Source organism: Staurois parvus, unplaced genomic scaffold (genome assembly GCF_062004578.1).
Source record: "Staurois parvus isolate SC_StPar_1 unplaced genomic scaffold, SC_StPar_1.0 ptg000544l, whole genome shotgun sequence".
Lineage (NCBI taxonomy): Eukaryota > Metazoa > Chordata > Amphibia > Anura > Ranidae > Staurois > Staurois parvus.
In genome coordinates, this window is record NW_028318340.1 from 7285881 (window position 1) to 7312333 (window position 26453).

Consider the following 26453-nt stretch of genomic DNA (forward strand, 5'->3'; position numbering starts at 1 on the left):
TGGTCTAAGTATATAATACTGTTAGTTATCTTTGAGCTCCAGTAAATCTGATGCTTAGGCATTCTTGTGAAATTCCCCTAATTTTAAAAAACAATCTTAGGTTGTGTAGAGATGTGCAGCAGTACTTATCAGTGTCTAACTTGTAATGTCCATTTTACAGATCAAGCCTTACCATGGCACCATGTGCAGGACGCATGGCATATACTGTACATCCAGGCCTAAACGTTGGTCTGCTTAACATTGAGGATTGAATAAGCAGTTATATATAATGTGCAGGGGCGGACTGACCATTTGGAAACTCGGGCACTGCCGAGGGCCCGGGGTCCGTAGTGGGCCCCATTAAACGCTCCTGGTACCTTTTTCATAGGCTTTTTTGAGTTTGAGCAAGGACACAGGGGCCCCATTATCCCCTATTGTCCAGGGGCCCCATGAGTTGTCAGTCCACACCTGATAATGTGATACCAATGCAAATAATATACACGTTCCTGTGGTACTGCATTTATCATGCCGTCAGTCTGCCACATATGGCATTACTGCACTAATGTAGAAGTACCCATACATTCTACAGCTGACACTAATAGGTGTAGATATACCATTGTCTATATGTACACTGTATATTCTTGTATTTCCGCATCTATCTAAGGTGCTGGGTTAACAGGCTTCGATGTGCAAAGGCAGTCTTAGGAATTCATAAAGGGTGTCGTAAGCTCCATTTAGAACTCTGTTGGAGCACAGTATCAAAAGTGTAGGCGCTTCTACCGGATTCATATACATGTCTTAGACAAATACATGAATTTGTCAGTGCCTGTGCTGAGGTCAGAGTGTCCATATTGGACAATCCTTCCTCAATGCACTGCCGCCTTCCTTCCCCATTCACTGCACTAGTCGCACTGATAGGTGCATGGCCAATTAGGTTTGTACTGGTGGGTGGGCACAGTTTGGTGGGGAACTAAGAGGCTAGTTCCCCATCAGGTTTGCTTTACTTTTAATTGGCAGTGTATGACAATGAACAATATTTGCAACGTAGTTTTTTACAGGCTTCTGAGAATACACCTGGTCACTAAAGCCAGCCATACATGGATCGAAATTAGGCCAGTTCAGCAGGGAAATGGAATTTCAATCCATGTATGGGCAGGGAGGTTGTATAGAAGCCAATCTACTAATCAATTTTTGTACAACCCCCCTGTCAGATTTTTTCCGCTTGATCAGCAGTGTAGGTTGTAGCCTGCAAGTGTTTTTGATAGCAGGGAATTCTGCTGGCTTTTAGAATACAATAGCTCATGAGGGAGAATTCTTCCATCCATACTGAATGTGTGGATGGGGAAATCAAGTCAGTTTTATTGTTCAACACACTGGTTAAACTAAAAAAAAACTGACTCATCTATAGCTAAAACTACTTTAACCACTTGCCTACAGGGCACGTATACCCCCTTCCTGCCCAGGCCAGTTTTCAGCTTTCAGCACTGTCACACTTTGAATGACAATTGCGCGGTCATGCAACACTGTACTCATGAAATTTTTATCATTTTTTGAGACATATAGAGCTTTCATTTGGTGGTATTTAATCACCACTGGGTTTTTCTTTTGCTAAACAAACCAAAAACTGAAAATTTTGAAAAAAAAGTTTTTTCTTAGTTTTTGTTATAAAATTTTATAAATAAGTTATTTTTCTCCTTCACTGATGTGGCTGCAGTGATGGGCACTGATAGGCTGCACTGATGGGCACTGGTAAGTGGCACTGATGAGGAGGCACTAGTAGGTGGCACTGATGGGCATTAACAGGCATCACTGATGGGCACTGAAAGGCAGCACTTATATATGGCATTGATAGGCGGCACTGACTGGAACTGTTAGGCGGCACTGACTGGAACTGTTAGGCGGCACTGATGTACACTGATAGGCAGCCTTGACTGGCACTGATAAGTGGCACTGACTGGCATTGATAGGTGACACTGAAAGGCAGCTCAGATGGGCACTGATATGTGGCATTGATGTGCTCTGGTAGGCACTGATATGTGGCACTGGCATGTGGCATTGATGGGCACTGACAGGTGGCACTGCTGGGGCTACACTGATCATCAGTTCCCTGATGATCAGTGTACATGTCCCCTCCGCGGAATTCCGATTACCGGCACTCTTCTCGAGATGTCAGCATGACAGCTCGTGAGGAGAGAAATGCAGATAACCGGCATTTCCCTATTTACATGCGATCAGCTGTGATTGGACACAGCTGATCACATGACCGAGCCAACACCTTTGGCTCTTTTTGTTGATCGGTGATCCGAGGGACACAGCGCACCACTGATTGCCGCGCTGTGCACTCCGGGAGCTGCGCACGCGTAGTTAGAGTGGGAGGACGACATATGACGTCCTCCCAGAAAGAGGGAACCATCTTGCGCCCGTCATTACCTTATATGGCGGCAGGAGGTGGTTAAACTCCCCTGAAAAAGTAGTCATACCAGAGAGGAAGATTAAGGAGTTTGTTAGGCTGGATTTACATTTGAGCATAGCATTTTTTTAGCATTTTTTGTGCTTTTATCACACCACTTTTGCATGTTTTTACATGTTTTCATCAGGCATTTTTGAACTTTGGAGTTTTTTTATTGGCCAATAGAAAAAAATATCTATTTCATCATCTGTTGTTAGTTTTTCAAGTTTTTCATCTGCATCCTGGGTGAAGTCACTTCTTCTTCCTGTTTTTCATTGTTCTTCCTTTTCTTTGCTGTGTTGTATTGTTGATCGTGCTCTGCAAAAAGGAGTGATGATGAGATGGCGTGTTTTGTGGCAGCAGCCACTGTTACATAATTTTTGCTTCGTGGAAAGAGAGAGGAAGAGTAGGGCACAAAGATACTAGATCCACCCCATAATTGCAGATCGGGAAAAGAGAGGCCAGTTCTGGGTCATGTACAGTGACCTACATGCTCATGAAGATACATTTTTGGGTACACCAGGATGTCCATAAAAAAGTTAGTTCAACTTCTTTTGATTCAAAATTGTTGTCATTGTTGTTTTCTTACTGTCCACTAAACCTCCCTTTTTTTCCTGACAATTTCAACAAATTACTGTGTTTGCACAGTAGTCGTTTGCAGCGAATGGACACATATTTCCATAATAGTATACCTTCTGTTGAACGACTAATCATCACACTGAGATAGTTTGTATTATTTTTTTATAAAAACTGTTATTAGAACTGATACATGAAGAAACAAATATGCTTTTTTAATATGCATAAAATTAAAACCAAACACACCTGTTGCAAGTAATACAAAACCTTAGTTTTTCAAATATAGGAAATTCTCGAAAGATATATTTTTTTTAAATATGTGTTATTATTATTTTATAATTATTTCTATTTATATAAGGCAAAGCAACAGGCTTCACATTGCCAAAACTTGTTATACTACAAAATAGTGCCAGCATGGATACAGGAGTGTGATTTATAGTCCTGGTCACACATAGGCAAGCTCACCTCCAACAACAAGGATTACTTCTTCCCTAGAATTTGAACACATGTTGGACATAATAGCTATCAAAGTCAGCAAGGTCAGAACACCTCCAAAAATGTAATTGCCCAAAAAATGGGAAAATAAAAAAAATAGAGCTAACGTAGCTAAAAAAAATAAATAAAAAATAGAGGTGATGGTAGGTGTATGGGGAGTTGGCTAGCTCATTGGGTGACATCACCACATTCATGGAATGGGAATAATGTGACCAGGTGGAGGAAGGGGGATTTAGAGGAACATTCTGCCAATTAGAAGAATGTGGCGTTGGCAGAGGAGGAGGGACTTGGGCAGGATAGTGTGTTGGCAGATGATGGGGGGGGGGGGGGGGGGCAGAATGTATTGTTAACAGTTGAGGGGGTCTAAAGAATGTGGTGTTGGTAGAGGGGGGTTGGCGAGATTTGCATAGGGGCCATAAAGTGGTAGAGGTTCAGAGGACCTATATGTGGTGGTTGGCGGGATAGGAAGTTGCAATATAACATATGGTACCTGCCAACATGTCTGCCTGGAGTTCTGGTGGTATCTTCCCCATAATGCCTTCCAAACACCTTGCTGACAAAATGCACAAGAGACCTGCTGGTGTTCATGCGTTCTGAAATACTGGCCATTATGTCCAGCATTCGGTTAAATTCAGAGTCAGAAGTTTTCCTTCTCATTGCACATGTGCTTGGTCTTGGAGGTACACAAGAATGAATGGGTGGAGTGGACCCTTCTTCTACAACAGGTGTCCCAGAAGTAGAGCTTGCTGGAGTTGGCATTTGGCTTCCCAGAGATTATTGACCTGCTTGCTGACTGCTTGCATCTGGATCGAAATCCTCATTTTCTGTAGGATACTCCCAGCAGCTTTTCGTACTGAAAATAGAAAATCGTTGTTAGAAGCTGCTGTTTTCATTTTTGTAATGCCAAACAAACATACAGGTGATATATACACAAATCAGCGCGGATATACTATAATCCGTGATACACCCGTGTGCCAACTCTACACAGCCTTGTGTGAATTTACTACACTATATTAGTTTTTGCAGATAGGGAGCAGTGGCGTAGATGATAAAGAAGAGGAGACAGAGGAGATTGTATGATATACAATGCATGCCTAATGGGAAGAATCTGGTGAAAATATATGAAGGTCTTTGAAGGATAGTTGTGTGCGGATTTGTCTATATATAAGACTGTTTTGCCCAGGGGGGGTGTTCTCGTTCTCAGCTGCACACTATTGTGACTTTGGGCTCTTGTGGCAAATAGAAGATTTTACATACAGGTGATAGCTTACCTCCCCAAAGCCACAATTGGCTGAAGAAACTCAAAATAGGTAGAGTTCTTGAATGTGCATTTGGAATTTTGTCTAACAAATGGCGGCCTCTGCACACTCCCATCACCTTTGAACATGCAAAATGGAATCTGTGCTGTGCCCTCCACAACTTTGTTAGGCAGCGTGATGGATTGCTGTTTGAGGACTCATTAATACACAATCTAGAAAGAGCTCATTGGACTGGGGTTCAGGGAAGCACACAAGGTACACATATTAGGGAACCATTTGCATCCTACTTTAGGTCTCCAACAGGACAGGTCCCATGGCAGCCTATAGGAAATTGCATAATGGTTAATAAAACTATCTTCTAAGCTGCACTGAATATTAACCACAATGCGTTATTGATAAAAAGCCTTGTGTGTTTTAAAATATATGTATGTTTATTTACATCATCCATACAGTATTGAGTACTAGGGGTCAGAGAGTGCCCTAATGTATTTGTGACATGCTGACATCTATCTACTTGTATGTCCCAATATAGCCTTATTATCCCTCCTGCAGGACACAGAAAAAGGAGTGGGACGGTGGGTGGGTCTAGTAAGCGATAGCATGTATAGATAAATAAATAAATGCAAAAAAAAATAAAAAGGCATATCACTTCACATTGCTGGGTGTGGAGGTGGTTGTGTTTAGCTTACCTTTATCATCGTTGTCTGTGGCATTGAAGTCTGCCCAGTTTGGGAACACTTGGCTGCTAATCTGGTCCCATACCATCTTCTTCCTTGGGACTTATAAGATGGATCTCTGGCATCCTACAGGCAGGGGTGTCACTTCATCATCCTAATTAGATTTTCAGGATCCAGCAGAGTCCATGTTTCCCCCCCTGTCTGCTAAACAAAATGGAGATCTGTGCATTTCCTTTGAAATATTTTGTAATTTCCTTTTTGGTTGTTAACTTTAACTTGAGCAGAAAAATGTGCAAATACATGCGCAAAAACATGCAATTCACGCATTTCCATTAATTTCTATGGGAATAAAAATGCACCAAAAATGCCCAAATCTGCCTAATTAGAGCTACAAAAAAATCTACGGAACTTGTTTGTGCTTCAGCTGTTTGGCTTCAGGCAACCTGGAGTGGAGATGTGTACCATCTCTACTGAGAATAATTTAATTTTTCTCCTCAGGCATATTTGAGCTTCGAACTTCAAGCTACAAATCGCTCAAGTGTGAATCCAGCCTTAAGGTCTTTTGTTTATTCAGTCCATCTTTACTTGATCTCATCTTCATTAGTGATGATTTCTTCATGGACGTCTTTGAGGATACAAATTCAAGCCTGAAATTTCCTTTTGATTTCATTGGTTTTCTGGAAAATGATCCTTGTTTGCTACATTTGTTTCTTTTTGTTTCATTTGGATCTGCTATCCCTTTACAAATGTTACAGCTAAAAAAGAATATTACTACAGCACAAGAAAGAGGAAAGCAATTCTGAAAGCAATGTTACAGCAGCTGACAAATCTTCCATAAGTCCAGTAGTATATAAATGAGTATACAACATTCAGTGAGTGAATGTGTACAATTCCATAACAATGCCAAAAACATAAGTTATAAATCCACTCCTATTGTAATAAAGCATGTATGTGAATGTTAACCCTTTCATGATGGAGGGTAAACAAATCTTAACGCCTCAACATAGTTTTGCAACTTTGATATGTGCTGATAAAAATGTACATATCAATTCAACTACTCTTAGATTGTAAGCTCCGAGGAGCAGGGCCCTCCTATCCCTCTTGTATTGAACTGTATCATTGCTCTATTGTCTCCCTTTATATTGTTTAAATGCTGAGAAAACTGTTGGCGCTATTTAAATCCTGTTTTATTTTAATAATAACATAGTCTATCCAAGTGAATTGTTCTTTTTAGGAGAAATTGAGCTTTCATTTGGTGGTTAATGGTAATGGATAGCTCCTGTTTTTTTTTTTTTAAGTATTATTTATTTCAGTTACTTATATAGCGCTGTCAATTTACGCAGCGCTTTACATATATATTGTACATTCACATCAATCCCTAACCCTCAAGGGGCGTACAATCTAAGGTCCCTAACTTACATTCATACATACACATACAAGGGCCAATTTAGACAGGAACCAATTAACCTACCTGCATGTCTTTGGAGTGTGAGAGGAAACCGGAGTACCCGGAGGAAACCCACGCAGGCACAGGGAGAACATGCAAACTCCAGGCAGGTGATGCCGTGGCTGGGATTCGAACCAATGACCCTAGTACTGCCAGGCAAAAGTGCTAACCATTTAGCCACTGTGCGGCTTATTATGGGTGTAAATGGACATGTGGCATCTGATCCAATCTGCCAAAAAGAAACATATGAGGATCGTACCCCTTCAGTACATCGAATCAGATCAGATGGCAGTCGGTTGGAAATGGACAGGCAGTCCATTTCCATCCAACCGCCCATAGGGGACAGCGGCTGTGTCCATGTCTGCTTGCTCAGAGAGGATCAGCAGACAGCTCCCCCGCTGAGCAAGTGAATCCTTCTCCCTCCTGCTTGCCATTGACATAATCTTGAGTCGGCCCATCTTATGGTGGATTGCTACTGTCAGTGTGATGAGTTCCGTTTACATACTATGAAGTTTTGATCTACATGTGTTAACTCTCAATTATCTAGATTGAGACCAAAGAAAATCATGAATTTTGTGTTTTTCAAGCAGGCTTGTATACTTTTTGATGCGTCCAAGGAAAAACCGAATAGGCCTGTAAATATTGAAGGGCTTAACACTTTTGTCTTAACACTTATGCATTTTCTAATATTCAAATGTCTGAATTAGAACAAATGTAATCATAAAAGATATGCATGAACACGTCTTTGTGCCCCAGTTGCATTTTGAGAAAAAACATTTTTTTTTTATATTTTTTGCTTTTTTCAGCATTTCCCAAAGCTGCGGAGTGTACATGGATGGGTCATGGAGATACTATTATTATTACAACATAATCTACAGTTTTACATTACAAATGTGAACATTTCAGAGGGAAAAATGGTACAGCTGTATTAGTCATATTTTCTCTGCTCTAGAAGAACAAGTTGTTAATACACTTAGAAATGTAATTATGTAACTCCAACTTCTTTGCTTTGAACAACCGCTGCTGTATAAACACAAGTTAATCTCTGGTGAATGGAGTTGCTTTTATTGTGCCCATAGGATATCATTCATAAGTATGGCTTAATTAGAAAGATTTTTTCAAGGCTGCTTATCCAGTAATCTGTGCTAAGTGTACATATTAATCTGTCAGCTAGCGCTTTCAACTTAAATATTTGAATCTTAACAGAACATTTATTACTCATGAGAGCAGCAAGCCTTTCTTTGGTCTTTACGTATTTTAAAAAGTAAGTTTCATTTTACAAGTTTCAATAATGTGTAATTGCCAAGAAAACCTTCATATTAAAAAGTGAAAAACCATTTTCATTTGGTACTGGGCAATCAGCAGGGCATTCTGGTAAACTTGCTCAGCCCACAAAAATGGTGATTATGTTAGACATCAGGCTTAATTAAAGGGGATTGTAGTTGTTGGAGAAAACATTAGAAGGCAGGAATGATAGTTGGGTGCAGCTCTTACTTTTTCAGTTATGAAAATGTATTTTGGAAATCTTTTGGTGAGCAACACCATCTGTGCCACACTTGTATGAATTCGAGCAAATCATGCCACCTCTAAAGCACTGTCCCTTCTGTAATAAACTGGTTACAGGGTCCACATGCAGGCACCTAGCAATGCCTGTTCATATCTCCAATTATGGGAAATACTAAACTTACATAATAACACTTCTTTGTGGTATCTCAAGTTGGCCTCCCCCTCCTAAATCATTCACCTTCCATATTAGAGCACCTCAGGGTTGGGAACTCCAGGAGGATCCCAGAACCCATATAAAGATAAACAGTGTCTGCAGTTTAGTGCTATGGTTAGGTTATGACCATACGTATGAATGTTTATACAAAAATCTACCAGGCCAACTTTAGTCTGCTAGAGCATGGAGGACAAGATGATTCAGGGACTGGTCTAGCAGCCTGGAGGAGATGAGGATTAAGTAAGTAAATCTAATTCTCCATACCCCCTAGAACTATATGATCAATTAATCCTTGCAAATGTGGGTGCAGCCCACTGCAAAAGAGAATTTTCAAGTTTCCTAGAGTTAATCTTTAAGCACATATTATTCTATAGATTCACATATTTTCTGCCCAAAAGGCAACTGCACCTTTGTTATGAAGATTGTTATGGTAATGAACCTGCCTAACTTAAAAAAATTTTTTATAATAAACATATTATACTTACTTAATCTGTGTAATGGTTTTGCACAGAGCAGCCCCAAACCTCCTTTTCTGGTGTACCCTGCCAGTGCTCCTGGCTCTTCCTCTTCGGTGAAAGCCCCTGTAGGAAGCTGCTTGCTATGGGGGCACTTGTGCGGGGCTAGATCCAGAGCCACACTGCCTGCATCCATAAACATATACAGTGCAGCTTGGCCCTGCCCCTGCTCTCTTCTCACAAACTGTGATTGACAGCAGCAGGATCCAATGACAACCGCTGTTGCCTGTCTTTCCAGTGAGAAGACAGAGAGTGGAAGGAGCCACTGCTCTCGGGCACAGTGCTGGATTGAGATCAAGCTCAGGTAAGTATAAGGAGAGGGGAGCTGCATTCAAAAGGTATAAAACTTTAAACCTTTTGAACCACTTTAACTCTGTTCCTACAAAAATCATCAAAAATTTTGACTGCTTAATTTTCTCTAAGTAACCATCCAAGCACCTGTGGAGGAACAAGTCCACACAAAGTACTATTCTGCGCTCTACAAATCCCAGCATTCAAAGCACTTGAGGAAGCTTTCTCCTGCCCTCTCTCCCTGTTTGTCCTGCATATTTGTTACCTGCTTAGTGGACATGCTGAGGTGATTTAGCAGCATTTATATGATCACCATTCTACCTCAGCAGCACTGAATGAAAGAGTAATACACCCATCTCTGGTATTACCCACATAGGTGGAGCTGATAATATCCAGTAAAGAAGTAAAATTTTGTTAGTGTTCACGTTTCAACCAGTCAGGTCCCTCTCTGTTCATTCCAACCACCTATTATCTAATCAGATGGCCGAGATTCTGCAGAAGCATTTGGCCAATGTCATTTGACAGTAGAATGGCAGTTGGCAGGGTATAGCTCTAATTTCAGAAAAAGATAGTATTTATAACTCCCGTGCAAACAGTGTCTACTACTTAACACAATGATCTGGGTAGCTGCTGCTCAGTTAATATGTAAACATATCATCCAAAATGCTACAATTAAAAGCTGTGCTTTCCCAATACCATTTCATGTGAACATAACACTTATGTATACACACTATACATATAACATGTGATCTATAAACTCCAATAAATAATTATAGTGTTATAAGTCTCTTTTAAAGTGCCAGTGCATAAAGAAAAAGAAAAAAAGGGCCACAATTCACAAGAATTCACAAGAATTGTGGCATTTTGTTTTTCTTTTTTCTAATTTCCAAAAGGTCAGGTTAAAATAAGTTTCAGAGAGGCACACATGAGTGTTTTCTGGCTCGCAATAATAGTAGGTACCATGCGACATCAATTCTTAATAAGGACATTTACTTCAAAAAGCTTAAAATGACTAGCAAGTTCACTTTAAAACTGTGACTGGTAGATACAACTGGGAGCTATCATGCAAAGATCCCACTGCTGGAGTCCTGAATAATATTAATAATACAAACAGGTGCAGGTTATTCTCCTAGATTGTAAGCTCGAAAGAGCAGGGCCCTCGATCCCCTCATGTTTTGCATTGTATTGGTATTGTTCTGTCACATGTTCTGTCCCCCTTTGTAATGTACAGCACTGAGCGAACCATTGGCGCTTTATAAATACTGTATAATAATAATTGTCACCTCTATAAGTGGAGCTGTTTATCTGGCCATTGTGCAGAGAGAATAGAGGTTGTGAGGAGCTTTATTCCTCTGAAGCTTCCATAGGTGTGTCATCAGTGGAGCAGCTGTTCGATTAGACACTGTAATGCTGAGTGAACTCCATGACCATTTTAGTGAGGGCAATGCTAATAAATAGCATGGCTCACAGCAGTTGGCGCACATTTGTGCTGGTTAGGGACAGTGTATTTAGCACTAAGGAGAGGTTCCAGCCAAGGAGGGACAGAGCAGGGATACCACTTCTTTCTATGCCATCTGGGGACTTTATAAAGTTGGGACATAGACCTTTCTATCAGTCTCGTAAGGCACCTGCACCACTGCTCTGCCTATCAGCCACCCCCTTTACTCAGACACTGCTTCAGTAATGTAAGTATTATCTAAGTGTCATCTTGAGTGCTGGGACTGTGTTGAAAACTGAGATCTGTAGTACCCAAGTTGTCTGATGTTCTGGTTCCAATGCCATATTGTTTGGGGCTGTTGGGCAAGCACCTTACCACTGACTTCCACAAGTTGTTACTTCTAATTAACCAAATATTAACTGTGCCACTTTCCTTGTTCTTTGTGTACTTTTACTCTATTGCTGGTACCAATCCACTGGCCAAGCCCACAAGAAGACAGCAGGTAATTCTATCTGGCTTAACCTACAAAAAAAATCCTACAAAGCATTAATTTCACCTTTGTAGGTAAAACTACCTATGGTTTTAACCCATGTCATTGTTTTCTCTTTTATTGTCCTCTTTCATCTACAGTATTTCTAATAAACAACCAACATTTGCCTTCCTTTGACAGTAAAAAAGTCATTTTCAGTGGTAAAACTGAATTAACGCCGGACACCTGCCTTTACACGCACACAAACTTTAATGGCATCCCAGTCTTAGCCCGTAGGGTTCAATATTGAGTTGGCCCAGCCTTCGCAGCTATAACAGTGCCAACTCTTCTGGAAAGGCTGTCCACAAGGTTTAGGAGTGTGTCTATGGGATTATTTGACCATTCTTCCAGAAGTGCATTTGTGAAGTCAGGCACTGATGTTGGACGAGAAAGCCTGGCCCGCAGTCTCCACTCTAATTCATCCCAAAGGTGTTCTGTCGGGTTGAGGTCAGGACTCTGTGCAGGCCATTCAAGTTCCTCCACTCCAAACTTGCTCATCCATGTCTTTATGGACCTTGCTTTGTGCACTGGTTCACAGCCATGTTGGAACAGGGAGGGGCCATCCCCAAACTGTTCCCACAAAGTTGGGAGTGTGAAATTGTCCAAAATATATTGGAATGCTGACACCTTAAGAGTTTCCTTCACTGGAACTAAGGGGCCAAGTCCAACCCTTGAAAAATAACCCCACACCATAATCCCCCCTTCAACAAACTTTACACTTGCCACAATACAGTCAAGCAAGTACCGTTCTCCTGGCAACCGCCAAACCCAGAAACATCCATCGGATTGCCAGACAGAAAAGCGTGATTCATCACTCCAGAGAACACATCTCCACTACTCTAGAGTCCAGTGGCAGTGTGCTTTACTCCACTGTATTCAATGCTTCAATTACACTTGGTGACTGTTGTTGTGCTAATCTGAAGGCCACATGAAGTTTGGAGGTCTTTAAAGTGTTACTAAACCCACAACAGTAAAATCAGTCTGTATTTGCAGTAATGCGTGTTATACTCACTGTGGAACCTAAGGTGTTAATCCTCTGCATTGTGTAAAAAGGCTGTTTGATTCTGTTTTCTCCGCCCCTCCTTTTGTTCAAATGTCCACCTGATAAGACAGATTGAACCCGTAGTCTCATGCACATGCTCAGTTTAGTGTGTATTGCTAGAGAGGTTTTTCTTTTTCTTGGGAGAGTGCATGTGATCAGCACAGGACCAATCAGCACTGTCCTTACAGAGGGTCGGGGTTATGCATCCTCCTAGAGCAGAAAGAAAACTCCTCCTACAAGCTTTAACCAGTGCTCTGCTGAAGTCACAAGACTGCTCTAACAGCTGATGAGAAAAGGTATTTAGCAGTTTATATTTACTAATTTAATTGCATTTCCATGTTCTGTGTACTGTGGGAGACCAGATATAGTGAATACAGGGTCCTGGATTTAGTAACACTTTAACTATTGACTCTTCAGACAGTTGGCAACTTCTGCGTACTGTGCACTTCAGCATGCACTGACCCCGCTCTGTCACTTTACGTGGCCTACCACTTCATGGCTGAGTTGCTGTTGTTCCCAGTTGCTTGAACTTTGTTATAATACCACAACAGTTGACCGTGGAATATTTAGTAGCAAGGAAATTTCACAGATGGACTTATTGCTCAGGTGGCAACCTAACACGGAACCATGCTTGAATTCACTGAGCCCCTGAGAGCGACCCATTCTTTCACAAATGTTTGTAGAAGCAGTCTGCATGCCTAAGTGCTTGATTTTATACACCTGTGGCATGGAGGTGATTGCAACACCTCAGTCCAATGATTTAAAGGGGTGTCCCAATACTTTTGGCAAAATAGTGTATATGAGGGGCGTTCAAGTCAAACCAGGATGGTTGAGTTTATATAATAAAAACAAATTTCAAGGAGTGGAAACTGTATTTATTTTTCTACATACTCTTCTCTGTGACATTGTTCCATTTGTGACCACATTTTCCCTCTTGAGATTTCCTGTCTCTAGCATAGCACAGCTTACCTATTAACTATAAAAACCACTGAGCAAATACACATTTCACACAAGACACAGTATTGTCAGTAACAAAAAAGGCAGCAAATACTTACCAGTGTGTTGGGTAGGTGTATTGTGGTGTGGCAGGCTGGGCCAGAAACAAAGTGAAGTATTTTAAAGAGTTCAACTTGTACAAACAGACCCGCCGGGAAGGATCACCGTCTCATGACACAACTGTTCACAGTGGGACAGTGGATAGAACACCCAAGGATGCTGACAGCATCTGCCACAAGGGAATGTGGCCTGGCCGATCCAATCCAAAGTGGAAGCTTCTGATGAGGTAGAGATAGTCCTTACACTCTCCCTACTCCTCCTGAACCTTTATATAATGCTCAGCACTATCACTGGCAGACGGGGAACCTGTCCCTACACTAGTCACTCGCAGATAGCTTGCCAAGCTCAGAGGTCAGTTTTAAATAGACTCTGCCTAACCCAAGATGGCTGTCATATGGGGCATTATCATCCAACCAGATTCCTGGCCCTAGTGAAATCACAGAAAAACTTGGTCCCTCTTGACTTTCTCCTCCATATGCAGATGAGCGCCACCTGCAGTGGAGATTACAGATTGCACCTGGCTACAAGTGTCCATAATCTTACAATAATGCTATTCTGGAAGCGTACAAGTGGAATTATGGAATACACACCTAAATATTTTCATGTAAACAGAAAGTAGCCTGATTCTTTAGTTAACACATATTTTAGTTATTATTGCAGTTTGTCCATGTGATTTTTTTTGTAACTTCCATATTTTTACATGCTTATTTATACTTAAATTTGTCATTCACACCAGAGCATATCAAAAATGCTCACTCACAAAGAAATGATCAGTCTAAAAATCGAATGGTAGGTGTATTGTAACACTGAGAGACAGAATAGCAACACAAAATTCAAAAGAAATGCATGTCTAACAAATTATGCACTGATCTGCATGTTTGTGAGGGAAATAAGCATTTGATCCCCTATCATTCAGCAGGATTTCTGGCTATCAGGTGTCTTTCATACAGGTAACAAGCTGAGATTAGAAGCAGTCTCTTAAAGGGAGTGCTGCTAATTTCATTTTGTTACCTCTATAAAAGACACCTGTCCACAGGAGCAATCAAACAATCAGATTCCAAACTCTCCACCAAGGCAAAGACCAAAGAGCTGTCCAAGGATGTCAGGGACAAGATTGTAGACCTACACAAGGCTGGACTGGGCTACCAAACTATCATCAAGCAGCTTGGTGAGAAGGTGACAACAGCTGGTGCAATCATTCGCAAATGGAAGAAACACAAAACAGCTGTCAGTCTCCCTAGGTCTGATGCACCATGCAAGATCTCACCTTGTGGAGTGTCAATGATCATGAGAACAGTGAGGAATCATCCCAGAACTACACGTGAGGATCTTGTCAATGATCTCCAGGCAGCTGGGACAACAGTCACCAAGAAAACAATTGGAAACACACTACACCGACAAGGATTGAAATCCTGCAGTGCCCGCAAGGTCCCTCTGCTCAAGAAAGCACATGTCCAGGCCTGTCTGCAGAGAAGGACTGGTTGAAAGTGTTGTGGTCAGATGAGACCAAAATCAAGCTCTTTGGCATCAATTCAACTCACCGTGTTTGGAGGAGGAATGCTGCCTATGACCCCAAGAACACCATCCCAACTGTCAAACATGGTGGTGGAAACATTCTGCTTTGGGGGTGTTTTTCTGCTAAGGGGACAGGACAACTGCACCGCATCAAAGGGACGATGGACAGGGCAATGTACCATCAAATCTTGAGTGAGAACCTCCTTCCCTCAGCAAGGGCATTGAAAATGGGTCATGGATGGGTGTTCCAGCATGACAATGACCCAAAACACATGGCCAAGGCAACAAAGGAGTGGCTCAAGAAGAAGCACATTAAGGTCCTGGAGTGGCCTAGCCAGTCTCCAGACCTTAATCTGATTGAAAATCTGTGGAGGGAGATGAAAGTTCGAGTTGCCAAATGTCAGCCACCAAACCTGAAAGATTTGGAAAGGATCTACAAAGAGGAGTGGGCGAAAATCCCTCCTGAGATGTGTGCAAACCTGGTGGCCAACTACAGGAAATGTACCTCTGTGATTGCCAGCAATGGATTTGCCACCAAGTACTAAGTCATGTTTTGTGAAGGGGATCAAATACTTATTTCCCTCATGAACATGCAAATCAGTGCATAATATGTTAGACTCATTTCTTTTGAGTTTTTTGTTGCTATTCTGTCTCTGTGTTACAATACACCTACCATTCGATTTTTAGACTGATCATTTCTTTGTGAGTGGGCAAACATTCAAAATCAGCAGGGGATCAAAAACGTATTTCCTTCACTGTATGTACGTATCAAAAATGCATGTTTTTGCGCACATTTCCAAAACGTGCCAAATAAATGGTATAACGTGCAATATGTAATTGGGTGCCATACATTCTTAATGGCACCCCAGACATGCTAAGAAAACAGGTGTTTTCTTGTGTGACACAACGCATTAAAGTCAGCTCCAAAAAAAAAGACTGGTGTGTTTTTGGAGCATAGGGAAGCCCATTCAAGAAAATGGGCTGTCCTACATGAAGCATCACTAGGTGTGAATGCAGCCTTAAAACCCAACTATAGGTCTGTCCCAAAGTTGACCCCCTTATTTAAAAACAATGAATACTAGTCTTCTATTTGTACATGTGACATGCGGGGTCCTCTTCCCTCCGGAGGTGGGCATTCCGTTCGCTTGTATAGAATAGTATTAATGTAATGATGTGTGGGCTCTGTTCTGTACAGCCCAGGGGTGGACTGACCATTTGGAAACTCGGGAACTGCCTGAGGGTCGGGGTCAGTAGGGGGCCCCATGAGATGCCCCTGGTACCTGTACCTTTTTCATAGGCTTTTTTGAGTTTGGGCAAGGACACAGGGGCCCCATGATCTCCTATTGCCCGAGGGCCCCATGAATTATCAGTTCGCCCCTGATACAGCCATAATGTCAGTCCAGGGCAGTGTGATGCACCCCTAGAGGGTGGATACATGACACCCTGGGCTCACAGGAAGTAAAGAACATTAGGTGTCATTCAACCTGGAAGACTATTTTTTTTTTCTTTAGTGCATATACACAGGTTAGCCATTAGTTCATATTTGTATGATCCATAATCTGTTGTTTTGATGCATCAACACAGAAATTGCATTATTTAGTGTAAACAGGCTTGCATTGAAAAAAGTACTAAAAAGCATGAAGCAGAACCTCTGTATGTAATATGGTTGACCCTACTGTATGTATATAATTACACACCCTACAAAGAAACCATGGTTTTAAACCATTTGCAAACACTGATCAGAATTTACATCCAGCTAATCTATTTTACATGTATTATAAAAACCCCAAAAGACTTTAATTGGCTTAAGCCCATAGGAGAAATCATATTCCATATACCAACATAGGACTTTTTCTATTAGGTGATAAGCACAATTAATCCTTCTCACAATTTGCTTACTCTGCAGATCACCGAGATACATAATGAGGCAATCCATAGCAAATGACAGTTGGCAAACCTTACTCAAATAATACCCCATTATTCCACTTAATTTCTTTTGGCTATCTCCTCTAAATCTATGTGCTGGGAGAATTGGATCAGCCATGCCCTTCTTTACGCCTTTCATTATCAAGAATACTTTAAATATTTAAAAAAATTAAAATAAACCTTTTTCTGGAAATCTATCCAGCTGAGTACACTTGTGCAGCTGATGGCAGCAGAGAAAAGATTGGCTCTGTGAAATGTAATTATCTACAGGAAAAAGACAGTTCACACCAGCTCCTAATTACAGTCTTCTCCACTTGTCAATGTGGCAGGCTAAATCGGATCAAATATGGCCTAATGTTATCTGTTTTCATGGCTGCTCTATCTGACTTTTATTTCAGGCTATTATTAGAGCAATTAATAACGGCAAAAATCTTGTCCTGTCGTTTCAAGTAATGATCCTCTCTAATTTCCATTATACACATCCCCTTAGGCCTTGGAACAAATATGACATCAACAGTGGCTAATTATATTTTGTGTATTCTAAAATCTGCAGGATTGGGAAGCTATATGTGTTCATCTCTTGCTCTGACGTGCAGAGGCAGATCCTTTCAATGATATTAAAAAAAAAAGTAAACCTTTCATTTATAAATGAGAAATCCTAATCAGGGTAAAAACATCTCCAAGTTTACATTAAATCAGATCACATACACTTTTAAGTTTTAAATAATTTCCGCTTGTGCTAAACATTAAAAATTAATTTTCATTGTTGATGTCTGCAGTGCTTTGTGTGGCAAGGGCCCCAGCTAGTTTTTTTTTTCCAGAAAATACATGAACCTGGATGTTATAGATGGTTTATTTCTAATACAGACCCAAAGCTTTTCATTGTTTTTCAAAAAGGGTATCTGAATGCTAGAAGATGTCTAAGGTAAACAGGCATTCATAACCCACATATGATTCTTAAGTTCATATTTTGCATGGAATCATCTAGGTTTTCTCTTTGTATTTGTCATTATTTGGAACATTCTGGCTTTTTTAATATTGCAAGACAAAGCAGTGTATAATTACACTTTTAACAAAATTTTAATTCAAAATTGAAGCAAACTTTCCAAGGCATCATAGATATTGATATTGTTAAATTCTTACCTGTAAATGCTAGTCTAACAACAACAAACAATTGCTTTCAGGGATTTTCATGCCCGATTTGTCATATTGCAGTCTCACCATTTAGCCATTTTTCTTTTCTTTTTTTTTTTTTTTATCCTTCTATTATTTACTTGTTTTCACAACCTAGAAAAACAGATGCAGCAGGCTATAAAGTCAGCCATTCTACTGATTGCTGATTCTGGTATTTGACAGTTGTATGAGTGCAGTGTTAATTTATTTTTCTAAGACACGGGTGTCAAACTGGCAGCCCTCCAGCTGTTGCCAAACTACAAGTCCCATGAGGCATTGCAAGATTGACAGTTTCAAGCATGACTCCCAAAGGCAGTGGCATGATGGGACTTGTAGTTTAGCAACAGCTGGAGGGCCGCCAGTTTGACATCCCTGTTCTAAGGAAATCAAGGCACAATCTACATCCTAATACTTGGATTTTAAAGCGATGCAATCCAGGCACTGTTATTTCATTTTTTTTCTAGCAAACTGCAGGACTATACAATTGTGTTCAAAATAATATCAGTGTGTGAATAAAGCTCAAAATCCTTCTAATAGCTTTTATTTCCATACACACAAATGCATTCGGAACACTACACATTCTATTCCAAATCAAAACATGAAGAAAAATATATCAAATTTGTGTTGTTCCTCTAACAAAATTGAAGAAAAGTGAATATTAGACTGTTCAAAAAAATAGCAGTGTTTGTATTCTTCTTTGCAAACTCAAACATTCACTATATAAACTGAAAAATGTTTGAAGATTTTGCTTTCCTTTGAATCACTTAATGAATATTTAGTTGTATAAGCACTGTTTCTGAGAACTGCTGTACATCTGTGTTGCATGGAGTCACCCAACTTCTGGCACCTGTGAACAGGTATTCCAGCCCAGGATGATTGGACTACATTCCACAGTTCTTCTCTATTTCTTGGTTTTGCCTCAGAAACTGCATTTTTGATGTCACCCCACAAGTTTTCTATTGGATTAAGATCCGGGGATTGGGCTGGCCACTCCATAACGTCAATCTTGTTGGTCTGGAACCAAGATGTTGCACGTTTACTGGTGTGTTTGGGGTCGTTGTCTTGTTGGAACACCCATTTCAAGGGCATTTCCTCTTCAGCATAAGGCAGCATGATCTCTTCAAGTATTCTGATGTATTCAAACTGATCCATGATTCCTGGTATGCGATAAATAGGCCCAACACCGTAGTATGAGAAACATCCCCATATCATGATGCTTGCGTAACCATGCTTCACTGTCTTCACAGTGTACTGTGGCTTGAATTCAGTGTTTGGGGGTCGTCTGACAAACTGTCTCCGGTCACTAGACCCAAAAAGAACAATGTTACTTTCATCAGTCCACAAAATGTTGCGCCATTTCTCTTTAGGCCAGTCAATGTGCTCTTTAGCAAATTGTAACCTCTTCAGCACATGTCTTTTTTTCAACAGTGGGACTTTGTGGGGGCTTCTTGCAGATAGCTTGGCTTCACATAGGCGTCTTCTAATTGTAACAGTACTCACGGGGAACTTTAGACCTTCTTTGATCTTCCTGGAGCTGATTGTTGGCTGAGTCCTTGCCATTTTGGCTATTCTTCTATCCATTCGAATGGTAGTTTTTCGCTTTCTTCCACGTCTTTCAGGTTTTGGTTGCCATTTTAAAGCATTTGAGATCATTTTAGCTGAGCAGCCTATCATTTTCTGCACTTATTTATATATTTTCCCCTCTCCAATCAATTTTTTAATCAAGGTACGCTGTTCTTCTGAACAATGTCTGGAACGATCCATTTTCCTCAGAATTTCAGAGAGAAATGCACTGTAACCAACATGTACAACATTTGCTGCCTTCCTTCCTTAAATAAGGAAGGAAGGCAGTAATTGCCACCTGTTTTTCAAAGAATGAATGACCTCACTAATAGAACTCTACACTGCTATTATTTTGAACATTCCCCTTTCAATTAGTGATTCAATTACACAGAATCAGCAGCATGCATGTCATGAGTGTTGGGTCTGTTGGATTTCTATTACTCTACTACACCTGCTAGTAAATTATTTGCCATGTAGAAATATCATTTCTACCAAAAACAGTGATTGATCAGGTTATTGATGTCTGACTGCTATTATTTTGAACACAACTGTACATAGGACTTTGCATACTCCCTCTGTCAGCATATGACAGAATTCATGTGCAACAACTGGCTACAAAGGTAATAAGTGTTGCATTGTGGGGAGGCACAGAAAGTGTCATTTGTTCCCCCTACCTAGATATACAATTGTGTTCAAAACTGTATATCTAGGCAAAGTCCCACTGTTGAAAAAAAGACATGTGCTGAAGAGGTTATAATTTGCCAAAGAGCACATTGACTGGCCTAAAGAGAAATGGTGCAACATTTTGTGGATTGATGAAAGTAACATTGTTCTTTTTGGGTCTAGTGGCCGGAGACAGTTTGTCAGACGACCCCCAAACACTGAATTCAAGCCACAGTACACTGTGAAGACAGTGAAGCATGGTTGCGCAAGCATCATATATGGGGATGTTTCTCACACTACGGTGTTGGGTCTATTTATCGCATACCAGGGATCATGGATCAGTTTGAATACATCAGAATACTTGAAGAGGTCATGCTGCCTTATGCTGAAGAGGAAATGCCCTTGAAATGGGTGTTCTAACAACACAACGACCCCAAACACACCAGTAAACGTGCAACATCTTGGTTCCAGACCAACAAGATTGACGTTATGGAGTGGCCAGCCCAATCCCCGGATCTTAATCCAATAGAAAAATTCCACACTCTGGTATAAGCTCATGGTCACTTCAGCGGCTCTGAATGGTCCTTTTGATTGTGATGATGAAATGGATCGCATCTAACAAGCTGCCGACTGTAGCAGTTTATTATAAGTGACATCCCTACTTTGCCACTACCACCAATCTATATCTTAGAATCCCTTCTATCCCAATATTGGCACTGCAATGCAGGGAAAGGAATCCTTTATCATATTTTCTGGTCATGATTGAAACTGAAAGCTTACAGGAAGGAAGTTAGAACCATAACCATCACAGATTTCACACTTCCAGAGACCCTGCCCTCTTCCTTCTACATAGCTCTTATATTCTTCATGAAACATACCAAAAATTTGTGTGCCAGCATTTACTGAACGCAGTGAAGGCCTATATTCCCCTGAAACGGAAAGATTTTTCTCACCAGTGATAGCAATGGAACTTATCAATTCCTCTCAAAATAAAGGAGATTTTCACCTTTAAACATGGTTCTATTGGAACAACTTCTGACTTCATCCCCACCTTTCTAAGATACTGCACTCAAAATGGAATATGCACTTCAGAGTAAGCTTACACTCCTATGATAGTTTTATCCAACAATACTAATCTAATATATTAATACAGTATATTTTTGACTGACAGAAAAGGGGAAAGAGCAGACTTTGCAGGGGAGAAGCAGCCGGCACCCAGTGAAGACAATTTAGTGACGGGTCGGCATTCTATGTCCCCTGCATAGCCCTCTGTCTCCACTGTGCCTTCCCATCTCTATTCCTTCAGCAGCGGAGACAGCAGACTTTGCAGGCGAGAAGACTGGCAACAACCTGTGGGGAAGATCATATATTTCAGGATGGCTGAGCATATATACACATCCTTTGTCTGACTTGAATGAGCACCGAGGTGTTAAAAAGCAGGGCATACATTTTGAGTTTCAAGCAGTGGGTTGAAAAAAAACTCTCATATATCCCGGCATCCACACAAGCGATGTGAATGCAGGGATCTCCCCCATTGCACTATTGTATTCTCACAGAAGAACCCCCTGTCAGAATACACAGATCAGTGCTGCAGCCATTGGCAGCAAAGTGCTGACCAATTGCTGGTTTTCCAACAGGACCGTTTGACAGAAGGCGGTCTTTATACAAGCCTCTGTTGAACAGAGAGGGGTACACACAGATCCAAATTCTGCCGCTTCAAGCTGAACTGACTGTATTTTGGTACATTTATACCATGCTTTATTCTTTATCACCCACATTCATTCAAAAATGCTAATGGCCATTCAGCTTTACGATCACTTCTTTTGTGAATGAACAGGAAAGCACTCTGTAAAGAACACTTCCTGTTCAATGTGTAAGTGAAGCTGCAAAAGTAAAAGGATATTGAAGGCTCAGTGTCCTCAATCTCTTTCTCTATTTCAAAAGTGAAATATCAGGGGTCTGCCAACCATGTGTTGTGGTGTGCTGTATGCTAATAAAAGAAGGTACACACACAATTTTGATGTGATTGTATGTGTTGAGCAGCCCATTCAAATTAACAGGCTACCTCATTTCAGTGTGATTTAATGTACATAAAAATGCAGCACGTAGATTTGAATCTAGACTGAATTCCTTGCCGCCACCACCACCACCCAGGAGCCCATTAACAGGTTCTAAATGCTGGGAGGTGGAGACAGGCTTCCACATCACATCATCATAAGCTCCTGACTGTAAAGAATCTACATGATCAACAAGGGTCTCTACAGGACAGCACACTTTCTAGACCATACAGGGATCAGAGTCAGTCTTCTTATTTTTTAGAAACATTGCGGATGCCCCCTGCAGAAACTTTTCACCTGTGCCAAATTAATCACTTCTTGCAGAATCTGGGCAGGGGGCAGGTTGATATAACCATTAGGACCATGTTTACAAGATACTGTCTTCTGCAGGGGGATATCAGAGTTATATGCTCTGTTCAATAGTCAACACATGCCATCCTATCAATCGGCATGGGAGTCAGATCTGGGTGAGACAATAGCGGAGGAGGAGTGGATACAGTGGTCCACTGTGGTGCATAAACGAATACTCAACAGCACTCCAGTGGAGGCGAACTGCAAGACACTATTCATATAGTACCTTGTTCCGGCAAGTCTAGCAAAACTCTGCCCTGGTACCTCACCCCTCTGCTTTTTAGGGTGTGGGCAGAGACATGTACCATGTCTCGTGGTCTTGTTCGAAGATCCAGCGATTTTGGATCCAAATATTCAATCTCGTCTACTTGGTAACAGGACAAAATATTCCTAAAAGCACCAAAACAATGTTGTTTGCAGACATTTCAGACAAGATCCCCAGACATATTCGAAACCTCATTTTCTTTATCTTCTCAGCTGCTAAAATAACCATAGCACAAACATGGAAATCACCTGTGACTAATGTTACCTTGATCAAACATAAAAGATCTTGGATTATGATGAATGAAAAGCATTCTTAAAGAAAAACAACCCACGTCTGAGAAGGTGTGGAATCCCTGGATTGTATATCTTCAACCCCCCTAGATACCAGGACATCTTGTGGCCGGGGATCTAGACCAGGACAACCATTTTTTTCCCTTTTTTTCCTTCTCCTTTCTCTTTCCTTTATTATTTTTTTTCTCATTTATGAATAATGTCTGAGGACTTTATGTGGAAGTTTAAGGGGAGAACTTTGGAGCCCCCCTCACTTCTACATGTTTAAGGGAGCATGGCTCCGTGCCTATTAGTAGGGAGAATACTATCTCATCTATTTACTTCTTCACCTCTTTGAGAAATTAGGATGATGTTTGATCTGAATTTAAATGTGATGTTCACTTATAATGACATCTGTGACAGTTGGTCGAACTCACCAACGTGTTGTTGGGCGTGTTGTTTTTCTTACCTGCAGGGCCAGCCTGTTAGAATTGATGTTTTAGTTTGAATGCATTAGGATAATTGTACTCTGTCCCCGAAGTATATTGGAGGGTAAACCCATCATCTTTCTCCCCCCCTCCACTTTACTTGTTCACTTGTCATGTAACAACTATATCACTGTCTTACATTTCAAAAATTTAATAAAAATGTATTGAAACAGAAACCAATGGATAACTGAAAAGAGAATGTCATTACAAAAAAAAAAATAATAATAATAACTGCAGGTATAAAGGGCAGGAACCAATCTGCAACAGACTCCCAAAACGTTTTCACAACTGAATACTGTGCCAATCTGATAGGAAAAGGAAAAGCTTCAGCTCTTTCTCATAGTGCTGAAGCATGCCTGTCCAGCTGTACCTGTCAGAGACAGATGGGATTTGGCAATGATGGGAGTGGTTGGCAAGCTGCCACTTTAACCTGGATCAGTTTTGTATTTTAATGACAAGGTCTTTTTAGCACCAAACAAAATATGTGTTGGGCCATCCCTTTAAAAATAGTCAAACAATATTGACACAATTACTAAAAACCTAAGGTACTGAGGTCATTGAGTATAGGAAGCTAAATAAGAGGGGCCCTATAATTAGAACTGAATACATCGCATTTACATTAAATTCAGTGCAGCAGGTAGCTCGGTCCAACATATAGTTTACAAAGCAGAAACATTTATAAGATAAAAAGAGCCACTTGTTGGGCTGCATAGTACAGTTCTCACATGAGACTATTGTATATAAAAAACCTAGGGATGATTTACTAAAGACAGCTAGACTCATTACTTTGCAAGGGAATTTTCCACAGAGCTTAGTTAATAAGGTGCAGCTCTGTTGATGTCCATTATTGAGCCATATGCAAGCAAATTGGTTTTTTTTTTATTTGCCTGTGTTTGGGTATTCTTTGCAGAGGGAAATTTCACTACACTCTGGGGAAAACCCACTTATCAAGTGCAACTTTCCTTGCAAAGTGAACAGCCAATTTGCCTTTAGTAAATCAACCCCAATGACTCAACTACAATATGTTCTGGATGGAGCCCAGGATTATTTTCATTACCACTGTGTTACTAAAATGAACCTGCGGGGATAGAAATATGGGAGATGCCACTACCTACTGTTCTAGTTGTAGAAGTACGATTTTTGGGAAATCATTGACATTTCCAGGCCATAGAGAAGCTTGCCAGCTACCTCTTCACAATTTAGTGTCAAGGTTTCCAATAGCTCTACTTAGATAAAATTAACACTTGCATATATTTTTTGATCTTTTTTTTTTTTTTGAACGGAATTTTTTTTCAATTTACATTACCACAAGAATCAGATAATTGTACAATATATTTAAAGAGTACCCGCACCTTTAGTGTGGTTCCACCTTAACCCCCAGAGTTATGCAAGCCTGTTCCCAATCCAGCAATGCACAAGTCCGGCAAGGAAGATTTTAGACAAGCAACCAAGTGATCTGGGCAGCAATATCTCACTACATTTGGCACAAATAAGTATAAGAATGGGAGAAATATGAGGGGCACTGATAGTATGTATCAGTATGGGGCACTGATATAAAAGAATACCTGCACCAAACTGTATGTACCTAGACCTAAATTTCAATGCATGACTTCATGCAGCAAAGTGTACATGGTTATTAACCACAGTTAAGTGAAAATTTTACATATTAGAACTCAGATATTCAGAGCAGTATAAAGTTTGCTTCCTTCTGCAGGCTGACATAACTTATGGATTCAAACTGGCTACAACCAATTTCCTATTGAAGAATCTTTTGAGGAGAGAAAGAAAGAGTCACCTAAGGCTTCATTCACACTGCCACTACAGTATTTACATTTTTTTAAATGCAGGAGAATGGTGGAACCTGATCCTTAAATTGGTAGTAAATACCGCTTGGTGATTTGTACCTATAGATAAGCTTATAATAAAACTTACCTGTAGGTACAAGTAAAATCTCCTAAACATGCACCGTTTAGGAGATATTCACCATTTCTGCAGCCAGTGACTTTACTAGCTTCCATTCAGAGTGCTGTGCTGCAATTGTGGCTCCCGCACACATACTCACGAGTAATGTCATTGTGGCTCAGCCATACAGTTGGAGCCCATGAACCCAGAAGGAACAGGTGAAGGTAGACGCCCTGTCAATGGTGACAGCGCACCACTGGAGGGCTTCATTTTAAGGTAAGTAAATCGTAATGTGCTAGTATGCAATGCATACTAGCACATTATGCTTTTAATTTGCAGGGGAAAGTTTTTTTTCTGACTTTACTACTGCTTTAAGACCATAGGCTTGAGCCATAATCTGCCAGAGCCACAAAAAATAGTGGAACAGGAAGAGGGTTCCCTACTTGTGAGGACCATCTGAAATGAAAGTCTGCCTGCCTTCCTAATGGTTGCAGTGGCCACTAGGTAAACTTGCATAGTATGAACTACATCGATACAATGAAAGAAAAACTCCTGATGTACTGGAGCATGACAGCGAGATGGATCAATGTCCTGGCTGAGGTGAAAGCTGAAACTACCTTAAGAAGGAAACAGTCTCTATGCAAGTTCCAAAAAGTTCTTTACAAGACAAGGTCACCAGCTCATAGTGCATCACATAGGTGATGACCATGACCAGTAAAACAGCCATATAAGAGTGGAAAGGGGAACATCTTTAGTTAGCTCAAATCCTGTGCTCATCAATGAACAAGAAAGAAAACAGGATTTTTGT

General features: G+C 40.7%; 1 pseudogene; it reads right to left on the reverse strand.

The window, feature by feature from the left end:
* Positions 1–3660: 3660 nt before the first annotated feature.
* Positions 3661–26354, reverse strand: LOC149451253 (uncharacterized; annotated as a pseudogene).
* Positions 26355–26453: the final 99 nt, after the last annotated feature.